Source organism: Lathyrus oleraceus, chromosome 5 (assembly GCF_024323335.1).
Source record: "Lathyrus oleraceus cultivar Zhongwan6 chromosome 5, CAAS_Psat_ZW6_1.0, whole genome shotgun sequence".
NCBI lineage: Eukaryota > Viridiplantae > Streptophyta > Magnoliopsida > Fabales > Fabaceae > Lathyrus > Lathyrus oleraceus.
In genome coordinates, this window is record NC_066583.1 from 503,882,840 (window position 1) to 503,895,908 (window position 13,069).

General features: G+C 37.8%; 1 non-coding gene across 1 annotated transcript; it reads right to left on the reverse strand.

Moving 5' to 3' along the window:
- Window positions 1-4,425: 4,425 nt before the first annotated feature.
- Window positions 4,426-4,532, reverse strand: LOC127089657 (small nucleolar RNA R71). The gene has a single exon (XR_007791220.1). It is a non-coding gene; the product is annotated as a small nucleolar RNA R71 (small nucleolar RNA).
- Window positions 4,533-13,069: the final 8,537 nt, after the last annotated feature.

Below are 13,069 nucleotides of genomic sequence, written 5' to 3' on the forward strand. Positions count from 1 at the left end.
TTACATTCTGACGTAATCAATCAGGAAGACATCAAGAACCTCTGAAGACAGTCAGCTGTAAGCAACTACCTGAAGATGTACTTGCTGAACATAAACTCTGATGTCTGAACACTCTAATTCAGAAAATGATCACCAAAGACTTGGCTATGAAGACTTCCACTTATGGCAAGAATCTTATTTTGGAAAAAAAGTTATAGCGCCCCAAACTGCTTTGGAAAGAACACAGAGATTAATGACATTAATCATCAATCATTGCCAAGATCCTTTTTGATCTAACGGTCTCTTCATCAATCCCTATATATAAGATGGATCTCTTCACAAAGAAAAATAATGAAACACACGAGAATACTGAAACTACTCTCATATCTCTTACGTATTCTCCTTTCACACAAGTTGCTGCTCTAAAGTGTGAACATTTCTTTTGTTCTTATATTGTATAACTTCTACTTACCTAGAAGCACTAAGCACTACTGTAATTTGTTTGTAATTGCTAAATATTCCTCAAGTGACTTGTGAAGTCTGTAAACTTGAGAGGGCTAAGGGATATTTATCCTCTTAGACGATCATTTATTGTAATCTTTCAAGATTAGTGGATTACGTCTTTATTGAGTGCAAAGTCATCTTGGTCGGGTGGACTGGAGTAGCTCTGAATTTCAAGCGAACCAGGATAAAAACCTGCGTTGATATCTTTTATTTTCGCGTGTGTTTTATTCTTTAAAAAAGTTTTTTTTATCAATTAAAACAATTCAAACCCCCCTTTCTTGTTTTTATCAACCTTCAATCATGATTCATAGAATAATTTTTTGGCCAACACATCCGAAATTATAGCGAGTTTTTTATATAAAGGACTTGGGAGGGTAATGGGAAGGTATTCAATGGTAAAATCCCAACGTCTTTTTGTAGTGGAAATAGAGTCTCTAAGTTCAACGATCATGTAGTAAGTAATCTTCTCTACGATGAGGATGATGACTGCAAGTTCACAGTCTATCGTATAGTTTTAAAAGATTACCGAACCCACAGAGACTAATCGTTAAACTAATGTTATCTATCGTTGCAGTGCAAAGCTAAGGCTAAAGGTTATAAGGTTATGAATGGGGATAAATATACTAATTTCTAAAGGTTTAAAAGTTATGATAAAACGAGGCCGAAATATGGATTTCATGTTCCTAAGGGCTTAGGTAGAACTCTGGCACTAAATACGACTCTATTACGTTATGTAGAAAATATCGACTTAAAGGTCTCGTCTCACACTCTCGCGCTATCGACAAAGACTACACCTCCTAACCACAGGATTTTGCTCTCACTCACCCGTTCTAATTAGAAAGTATATTTTGAAAGTAAATGAGATCCTAAACGATGCCTAAAGCGCTATCGCTAATTTTAGGGTCGATGCCTAGTTTCCACTATCTGGTTCCTTCCTCACACTATCGCTCTATCGGACTAAACCTTGATTTGTTCTTCACTTTCGTGCCTGAACAATAAAACATACATTTGGAAACTAAAGCCAGAATATAATTAATTCATATAGTCGCGCCTAATATTTCTACCAAGTCCCGTCGGTAACGACGGTCCACATACGCCGAACTCAGACAGAATTAGCAAGGCATGATATTAATTGAAAGCAACATGATTAAAGCACTTAAAACTGAGAATAGCATGGCATGCAAGTAATAAAAAGCGGTAAAGCATACAAATATTAAAAGAGGTAAAAAAACATGAAATTACATAAAATGAAACTTGAATTAAATTGAACTTGAAAATGGAGGCAAGCTTTTTCTTGATCCTAAGTACAAACGTTACGGAAATTAAAAAGGTGTGACAATCCCTCGATGTGAGTTATTGTCACTTTATAGGTAATTTTCTGCCTAAAACTAAGAAGAAATTTTGATAGAGCTTCCGCGTGAATTCGATGGATGGTCAACACTCCTAAAATGGCCCTATATATAGAGTTCAGACCCTTGGCAACCACTTGAAACGTGCAGATCTAGTGGAGGGAGTGACGGTTGAGAAATTGCTGGAAAAATTACCCACTAAGCAGAATTGTATTCTGCGTGATAATGGCGAACGTCATTAGGACAATGGCGAACGCCATTGCCTTGGTCGTTAAATGACGTGGCGGGCAGGCCAATGGCGAACGTCATCTAGCAGGTGGCGAACACCATCTGCTCAGAATGGCCAAATCCAACTCTTTTGCTCCTCTTTAGCTCATTTTTTGTTCCTTTTCTGGAAGGCTTCCAAATCTCCAATAAAATCGGCTAACAACTGCAAAACAAATAAAATGAGATTAAAAGGCGATAAAATACATAAAAACATAGACGAATAACATGTGAAATAAGCTTAAAAGCACGACACGATTTCTCGTTATCAAACTCCCGCATACTTAAACTGTTGCTTGTCCTCAAGCAATCACCCAACGCACATGAAAAACAATTAAGTACAATGTCTGAAACATAGGCAAGACGATACTTTAAGTAGTACGAGACTACTAGGCTAATGCTAGATAAAGAGGTTCAAGATGACAATAACAAGGATATCGTAATGACACACATCCGCATTTACACGGACAAAAACTCCCCTTATACAAAACCAATTTGAATCATGCCATTATAACTAGACCTACATTCTTTGTTATTTTTAAATCTCTTTTTCATTATAGCGCAATCACATTAAGCCTGTTATCCATACACATTCAAGGCAGGTGAACCTGTTAGTGACTATGATCTCGTTTTCAACTTTTTCGCACTTACTTAGCAAATTTTGCTTAAGTATCAACTGAATTTTTAAGAGTTCGTACTGTTGGGCTAAATGATCGGGTGAGGATCACCTAACTTAGAAGGGACAAATCTTATCATAAATTTTATTCATTACATGTATATTTGTTATTTTTGGGCTTGAGATCTACACTTATTTGCATCAGCTTCCTTACTCATGTGTGCATTAGGATGATGTTGACTGCTAGTATAAACTACTCAAGGGACTACTTAAAGAAACTTATAATTAAGTTCTTGGCATAATGGTTATTCAAATCAATGTCACATAGAGAGTTTAGGGTGTTAAGATGGTACCAATATTATTGACACTTTCCCAAGGCTATCTAACAAATCCTAAAAATGAGAAACAGACTATACTATAGATGTGTCATGCCATTGAATCGGAATATATTTTTTTTTATATCATTGGGGATCAAATCTAAGGGAATTCTCAAACAAAAGAAAGATGTCATGAAATAGGACTCAACAACACATGTATGACTCGACTAGAATCTAAAAAGAACTAACTAGGAAAACAATTAAAATGAAAAACAAAACAGTAAATAATAGAAAAGTAAAGCGGTAAAGCTCCTCCCACATACTTGAGCCAAACATTATCCTCAATATTTTAGTGCAAGGCAGAGAAAGGAGTAGTAAAACTTGGTAAGGGGCTCAGTGATGTCGGCCACGGGCATTGTGTCGTCCAACACCTCCTCTACCGAATGCAGGATGGGGTATATGCTGCATGTACACCCCCATACCCGACACTTCCATGTGCACTCTGTTCATCTGCTCGGTGAGGTCACCCATTTTGAGCTCAGTTCTCTCGACAAAGTCAAGCTGAGTCTCTCTGATCTGATTAATGGTGACCCTCATCTCCTCATGTTGCCTCTGAATATTCCCAAGTAGCACATCACAGTCCGATCGACATCATTTTGATGTCTAAGCTCACTTAGGATGTCATCAAGAGTTGTCCTCATGGTGGTGTAGTCATACTCCACGTGGGGCTGATATCCAGATGAGGTACCTACAAAAGAGTCAAGAAAAGCATGTGTGGTGTGTTCATGGGCGCCATTCTAGAGAGCATCTTGCTCCATATGATCAGGCTCAGGGGAGTCAAGATCAAAAGTCCAATTAGTGCTCATCCGCACATCTATGCGTGCGGCGCAAGGTAAAATAACCCCCCTAACCTCTCGGTTACTAATCATCAAAAAATATTTGTCGTCTGGTTTATTCTTGATAATGCACATGCTACGACTTGAGTCAAGGTTGGCAAAAGGAGTCTCTAATGGCTCAAGCGTAGCCAACTCCGTCCTAAGTTCAACGCAAGGGCTATAGATGTAATCATCCCTCCAACACAAATAGGACCTCTTGTCCTAACACTGGTGGACTGGAAGAAATTACGTAAAATGAAACTTGATCACGTCCAGACGTTCCAATTTTCAGGTAGTCCTACAGACGATCCTAACTTACATTTGTCAGTGTTTATGCAGTACGCAGACACAGTAAAAGCAAATGGTGTCAGTCAAGAAGCGATTAGACCACATTTTTTCCCTTTTTCCTTAAGAGATAGAGCAAGAGCTTGGCTTTAGCTCTACCTTCAAACTCTGTAACCACATGGGACGAGTTAAAGAAAGTCTTCTTAGCCTGATATTTTCCACCAAGAAAAACAACTATGCTAAGAGCTCAGATTAACAAATTTAAGCAAAAAGATAATGGATCTCTTTTCGAAGCTTGAGAAAGATACAATGAAATGATGCGACTTTGTCCACACCATGGACTTGAAGAATGGATGATTATTCATACTTTTTACAATGGTCTGTTGTATAACACTAAGATGAATTTAAGTGTTGTCGTTGGCGGTGCTCTAATGGACAAACTATACGACGAAGCTTATGAACTCATAGAGAACATGGCTCAAAATCATTTCCAATGGGGAGGTGAACGTGTTGTTGTAGAAAAACCAACTCCGAAAGGCGGAATGTACGAAGTTAACAGCATAGACCGCGTTAATGCTAAAGTGGATGCGCTTACTCAAAAGATTGAAAGCTTGACCATAACACCAGCAGCTATCGTAGCTGCTATAACACTAAACTATGAATTATGTGGAACCCCTGGGCACACTAATGTTGATTGTCAGTTATTGGTTGGTGTTCCCACCGACCAAATAAACTATGCTCAAGGAAACCCATATTCAAACACTTACAATCCTGGTTGGAGAAACCATCCGAACATTTCCTATAAAAGTAACAATGCTTTGTTTCCACCGAACCCAATGCCTGTTATTCCACCTTGCTATCAGAAGGGAGCCCCTGTTGCTCCACAAGCACCTAGAAAGTCAAATTTGGAGATCATGATGGAAAACTTTATGAATGCCCAAGCTCAACCAAACAAAGAATTTACAAATCAAAATGCTCATACGAGTGAACTGATGAAACAATTGTCAAATAAGTTTGATGTTATGGCTACCTATAACAAAATGTTAGAAACCCAGATCTCCCAAGTAGCCCAACAACAAGCCGCAATAGCAGCCCCAGATAGAGCATTTCCTGGTCAATCACAGCCAAACCCAAAAGGCCATGCTAATGCTATCACACTTCAAAGTGGAACAGAATTAGATGAACCAATTGACCCAAGAATCCAAAATTCGGCCATGTATCAAAATTCTGATAAGGGAACCGAAAAGGTAAATGGACCAACCAATGATGGAAAAGAAGACGAAAGTGGAAAGGAAAAAGATAAATGACCACCTTATATGCCTCCTCCACCATACAAACCACTTATGCCTTATCCCTAAAGACTTGTTAAGTCCAAAAATGAAGGACAATTCAAGAAATTCGTAGAACTTCTGAAGCAACTTAATATCACTATATCATTCACAGAAGCCATTACGCAAATGCCTTCATATGCTAAATTCCTTTAAAAAATCTTATCTAATAAGAAAAAGCTTGAGGATAACGAAACCGTTATGCTCACTGTTGGGTGTAGCGCTATTATTCAAAATAACATGCCTCCTAAACTGAAAGACCCGAGTAGTTTTTCCATACCATGTGTAATCAGAAAGTTTATCATAGACAAAGCTCTATGCAATTAAAGAGTCAATGTTAGTTTAATGCCCTTATCCACATACGAAAAACTCAATCTAGGAGAATTAAGACCAACAAAGATGTCTCTACAACTAGCTGACCGTTCTGTTAAATCTCCAATAGGTATGCTAAAGAACATTCCCGTTCGTATAGGACAATTATATATTCCCACCGACTTTGTAATAATGAATATAAAGGAGGATTCCCACATCCATAGTATTTTAGGAAGACCATTTTTAGCCACAGCCGGAGCCATCATAGATGTGAAGAAAGGTAGGCTAACATTCGAAGTTGGAGAAGAAAAAGTTGAATTTCTCTTAGCTAAATTCCTACAAGCACCAACTATAGACGAATCATGTTGTTTCTTAGACGTCATCGACGAATGTGTGAAAGAAATGGAGAATGAGCCATCTAAGTATACTGAAGTACTGAAGATTCTAACACCTCCTATATTCGAAGATGATAATTGGTGTGAGCCACACGTAGATGACAGTCTGAGAGAATGTCTAGCACTAACATAAAATCCAACGCCATGCCCAAAGAAACCCTCAATAGAACTCAAAACACTACCCAAAGATCTAAGGTATGAATTCCTAGATACCGAGCTTGAAAGACCATTTATAGTCAATGCTGACCTGGGACAGAAAGAAATCGAAAAGTTACTCCATGTCTTAAGAAAATATCCAACTGCTCTAGGCTATAACATCTCTGACTTAAAAGGAATAAGTCCCTCTACGTGTATGCATCACATTATGCTAGAGGAGGACTGTAAAACCTCTAGAGAGCATCAGAGAAGAGTAAATCCTATCTTGAGTGATGTAGTAAAAAAGGAGGTAGAAAAGCTATTAGAAGCAGGAATTATATACCCGATATCCGACAGTAACTGGGTCAGCCCGATACATGTTGTTCCAAAGAAGGGAGGTGTTACTGTTGTTAGTAATGGGAAGGGCGAATCCGTAGCAAAAAGAACTAAAACTAGATGGAGAATGTGCATAGACTATAGAAAATTAAATAAAGCCACTCGTAAAGATCACTTTCCATTACCTTTCATTGATCAAATGCTTGAACGACTGGCTAAACATTCTGACTTCTGCTATTTAGACGAATACTCAAGATTCTTTCAAATTCCTATCCATTCTGATGACCAAGAAAATACTACTTTCACATGTCCTTATGGTACATTTGCATATCGACGAATTGCGTTTGGACTGTGTAATGCCCCTACAACATTTCAGAGATGCATGATGTCGATCTTTGCTGATTTTATAGACAACATAATGGAAGTATTTATGGATGACTTCTCTGTTTTTGGGTAAAGCTTTAAAGGATGTCTTCTAACCTAGAAATGGTACTTGAGAGATGCGTTAAGGTTAATCTCGTATTACATTGGGAAAAATGCCATTTCATGGTCCGACAAGGAATTGTGCTTGGACATGCCTTATCTGATCGAGGGATTGAAGTGGATAAAGCAAAAATTGAAATTATAGAACATCTTCAACCTCCGAAAACCGTTAGAGAAATTCGCAGTTTCTTAAGACACGCCGGTTTCTACCGACGATTCATTAAGGATTTCTCTAAAATAACTAAACCACTAACAGGCTTATTAATGAAAGACGTTGAATTCATATTCGATGAAGAGTGCTTAAAAGTGTTTGAACATCTGAAAAACACTCTTATTACCGTACCCATTATGAAACCACCTGATTGGAGTAAGCCATTTGAGATAATGTGTGACGCTAGTGATTATACTGTTGGCATTGTCTTAGGACAAAGAGAAGATAAAAAGCTTCATGCTATTTATTATATAAGTAGAATCCTAGACAACACGCAGATGAACTACACCACCACAGGAAAAGAACTCCTAGATGTTGTGTTCTCTTTAGATAAAAAAAATTCCTACTTAGTAGGAGCAAAATTAATTGTCTATACCGACCACACCACAATTAGGTACCTTTTATGTAAGAAGTATGCTAAGCCAAGACTTTTAATATGGATTCTACTCTGACAAGAATTCGATCTAGAGAACAAAGATAAGAAAGGCACCGAGAACGTGGTAGCAGATCATCTCTCTAGGATTGAGGATCTAGACCCCGAACAAGTGCCCATCAATGACGATTTTCCTTTTGATCGACTTGTAGCCCAGTTAGAAAACGAAAGTGAGACGACCGAATGCTCTTTAATGTATAACGACACTGAAACTAATGAAGTTGTGGAATCTATTTGCACAAAGACCGTCTTGCCATGGTATGTTAACTTTGTCAACTACTTAGCCGCTAAAGTGCTTCCACCAGACTTAACATACCAGCAAAAGAAGAATTTTTTCCATGATCTTAAACATTATTATTGGGATGAACCACTACTTTTCAAGAGAGGCGCCGATGGTATTTTCCGTCGATGTGTCCCTGAATCGGAAGTAAATGATATCATATATCATTGCCACTCTGCATCCTATGGAGGGCACACAAATACCTCGAATACTTGTGCGAAGATCTTACAATCTAGCCTCTTTTGGCCTAATCTATGGAAAGATATCCACATCGCAATTAAAGATTGTAACCGGTGCCGACACACTGGAAATATCTCTAGACACGATGAGATGCCACTAAGAGGTATCTTAGAATTAGAAGTTGTTGATATTTGTAAATATAGTATTAAGAATACTTGTATATCGAATAGCCACATCGACTATATCATGTAATTAGTTATAATCTCTCTATATATAATAAAGTCTCCGTAGTGCTTTTCAAAACACACGGTTTATTCAAATGTCTCTTAGTCTCTTGTATTTCAACATGGTATCAGAGCCTGCTAAGAGGCAATTCTTTCTTCGTCGTGCTTTACCCGGTTGACCCACTGTCTTCCGGTAAGATTTTTTTTTACAAACCGTGTCATCACTCCGGTTTGCCTCTCACTCTTCAAAATTCTCTGGTAACCAATCGTCTGACACCAATCGTCCATCCCGAACTCCGATCCTGCAAGGTAACATTATTGTTAGTGAGGTGACAGTACAATCAAGAGAACGAGTTAAACTACTAACTGAAAGTAAATTAAATGGACAATTAGGTACATAGAGGATAGAAGTAACCAATAGAGAAGGTAGAATTTGAACAGTACCAATCCCTTTGGATCGGGTTTGAGAGCCATTGACAGAAGTTATAGTAGGTAAGAAACTGGATGTAAAGAGGGAAGAGAAAAGATTTTTATTACCGGTAACATGATTAGACGCACTAGAATCAAGGACCCAAGATCCAAGAGAAGATGATTGAGAGAGACAAGCAGATGAATTACGAGTGTGTGCTACCAAAGTAGTAGAATCTATTCTGATAATTCTGATACCACCTGAGGAAATCTTTAGTAGGTTGTCATTGGCTTTATACAGTGAAGGTTGGTCTAGATGGTAAGATTGATCGATTTAAAGCTCGATTGGTAGCCAAAGGATACACCCAGATTTTTGGATTGGATTATAGTGATACCTTCTCGCCTGTAGACAAGATGACATCTATTAGACTTCTTCTAGCCATTGCATCCATGCGACATTGGCCTCTTCATCAATTTGACATCAAAAATGCTTTTTTACATGGTGATCTTGAAGAGGAAGTATATATGGAGCAACCACCTGGATTTCTTGCTCAAGGAGAGTCATTGAATATGGTGTGTAGGTTACACAGGTCTCTTTATGGTCTTAAGCAATCTCTAAGAGCTTGGTTCAACAGATTCAGCACTGTAGTACAACAATTTGGTATGGGCCATAGTGAAGCTGACCATTCTGTTTTTTATCGTCACTCATCCCAATGGTGTATTTATATTATTGTGTATGTAGATGATATTATCATAACTGGTAGTGATCAACAGGGTATACTCCAGTTAAAGCAACATCTCTCGAATCAATTTCAGACAAAAGATCTTGGTAAACTTTGTTATTTCTTGGGTATTGAGGTAGCCCAATCTAAAGATGGTTTGGTGATTTCTCAGCGGAAATATGCTATGGATATTTTGGAAGAAACGGGTTTGTTGAATTCTAAACCAGCTGATACTCCTATGGATCCAAGTGTCAAACTACTATCCAATCAGGGGGAGCCTCTATCTGACTCGGGAAGGTATATAAGATTGGTTGGAAAGTTGAATTATCTCACAACCACTCATTCATACATTTCTTTTACAGTTAGTGTGGTAAGTCAGTTCTTAAACTCCCCTTCTCAGGAACACATGGATGATGTTATCCAGATTCTGAGATACATCAAATGTGCTCCAGGAAAAGGTCTAGTGTATGAAAATAAAGGACATAATCAGATAGTTGGATACTCCGATGCTGATTGGGCAGGGTCACCCATTGATAGACAATCCACATATGGGTATTGCATACTTGTTGGAGGAAACCTTATATCCTGGAAAAGTAAGAAACAAAATGTAGTTGCAAGATCAAGCGTCGATGCAGAGTATAGGGCCACGACAATGGGAACATGTGAACTTATTTGGTTAAAACAGTTGCTCAAGGAATTTCAAATTGAAGAAGCAAGACCAATGACACTTATTTGTGATAATCAAGCCGCATTGCACATTGCTTCAAATCCAGTCTTCCCTGAGAGGATAAAACATATTGAGATAGACTATCACTTTGTCAGAGAGAAAATCGAATCAGGTGACATCGTCACAAACTTTGTCAACTCTAATGATCAATTGGCAGGCGTGTTTACAAAATCTCTGCGAAGTCCCAGAACTAATTATATATGTAACAAGCTTTGTGCATTTGAACTATATGCTCAAGCTTGAGGGGGAGTGTTGATATTTATAAATATAGTATTAAGAATATTTTTATATCGAATAGTCCCACATCGACTATATCATGTAATTAGTTATAATCTCTCTATATATAATAAAGTCCCTGTAGTGCTTTTTAAAACACACGGTTTATTCAAATGTCTCTTAGTCTCTTGTATTTCAACAAAAGTCTTTGATGTCTAGGGTATAGATTTCATGGGTCCTTTCCCATCTTCTTTTGGTAACAAATACATACTCGTTATAGTTGATTACATATCAAAATGGATTAAGGCAGTAACCTCTCCCACTAATGATGCACAAGTAGTAATTAAACTTTTCAAAAATAAAATCTTCCCTAGATTCGGTGTACCAAGACTTGTAATTAGGGACGGAGGATCTCACTTCATTTCCAAAATCTTTGAAAGATTGTTGCTTAAATATGAAGTCTGACACCGTGTAACAATGCCATATCACCCTCAAACAAGTGGGTAAGTTGAAGTTTCCAATAGAGAAATCAAACAAATTTTAGAGAAAAGCGTTGCAACTTCTAGAAAATATTGGTTTGCAAAACTTCATGAAGCTCTGTGGGCTTATAGGACAGCTTACAAAACCCGATAGGAACAACACCATTCAAACTAGTTTATGGTAAATCATGTCACCTGTCTGTGGAACTTGAGCATAAAGCTTATTGGGTCACCAAGACCCTTAACATGAATTACACAGCTTCAGGCGAGAAAAGAATTTTGGATATCCATGAATTAGAAGAACATAGATTAGATGCCTATGAGAATGCCTGTATTTATAAGGAAAAAACCAAACAGTGGCATGCCAAACGAATTACAAGGCGAGAATTCAATGAGGGCGACATAATCCTTCTCTTTAATTCTAGACTCAAATTATTTCCAGGCAAACTTCGTTCTAGATGGTTTGGCCCTTTTGAGATCGTGAGAGGTTTCAAAAGCGAAGCTGTGGAAATAAGAGGTAAAACTAATGAATCATTCATTGTAAATGGGCAGCGACTTAAGCACTACCACAATGTAGAAAATAAGTATTTCAGCATGAGCTACAAATTAGAAGAGCTACCCGCTCTTTCAAAAGATTAGCACCGCTCCAAGTTAATGTCGAGCTCCCGACATTAAATGAAGCGCTACGTGGGAGGAAACCCATGATCTTTAGTATTTATCATTTCTTTTTAGTTTTTTTCATTTTTATTTTTATTTTTATTCTATGTTTGTTTTTATTTTTAATTGCAACTTTCTAGTTTAGTATTTTTAATTGTCGTCAGTTATTTCCCCTTGTTAATTTTCAGTTTGTGTTTAGTTTACCGTCGATATATCGACGTGAATGTGTGATACTACTATCTTTAATTAATGTAATTCTCATTTCAGTCAACTATTTTACTTCATCGCGTATTATTTTAGTTCTTGCAAATTTTATGCTTCTTAATTATGGCTATTAGTTTTAATTATTTCCACTAACTATTTTATGGCCTTAGGAGCATTTACCTGCAGTAATCTTTAGAAAAAGCTGAAAATTTGTGCATTTTATGTTAATGGCACCCGTCATTATGCTAATGGCGATCACCATTAGCTTCGAAAAAAATCCCAGCAATTTAGGCATATGGCATTCGCCATATGCCTAATGTTGATCGCCATATTAGAAAAACAGACCGTTTTCCTTTCCCTCCTGTGCGTTTTTCCAATACCCTTCATCTAAAACTCTTAAACTTCCTACTCTAAACGTCTATAACTCCAACCCTTCAACTCCCAACCATTCCACTTCTTCCAAATCATTATAAAATCCACAAACAACCACTTTCTAACTTCACAATCCTTTCCTCTCACTCTTCTCCCCTCACAACACCCATAACCTTTTCTTCCAATTTCTCTTTCCCTTTGTTTAACATGCCTCCTAGAGTAGTTAGACCAAGAAGAGAGATTAACTATATGGGAATTGCATTCGCCGAGGGAATCGATGGAGAGAATTAAAGGAGAAGATACCACAAACTTTTTAAGAGGGACGTCTTAGCGACAAGGTACCCCGATGATGTTGTCCTTCGTAATTTAGGTTTATTTGACAGTGTCCATTGGATGCTTAATAACCCAGGTATGTCTCACTTTTTCTCTTTAACTAGTCCTACTTATATTCGACTTACCCACGAGTTCTTAAGTTCTTTTCGATACACCACCCCTATAGGAGGATCCCATACCACTGGCACTGCCCACTTTAGGATGTTCAATAGAAGTTGCGATATTAGTCAAGACCAAATGGCCAATTTATTTTCATTTCCTCATGGAGACGAGTATGCTTTCCAACACCTCTTAGAGAGCGAATGGGAATCCAGTGCTCTCGACTTTTGGCAGCAACTAACGGGCAAAAACCACCATTGATTGGGAAGGCCTTAAAGCTACAACTATTCATAACCCAACCATTAGGTATTTGCACCGCATTTTGGCTAGCACTATATTTGGTCGA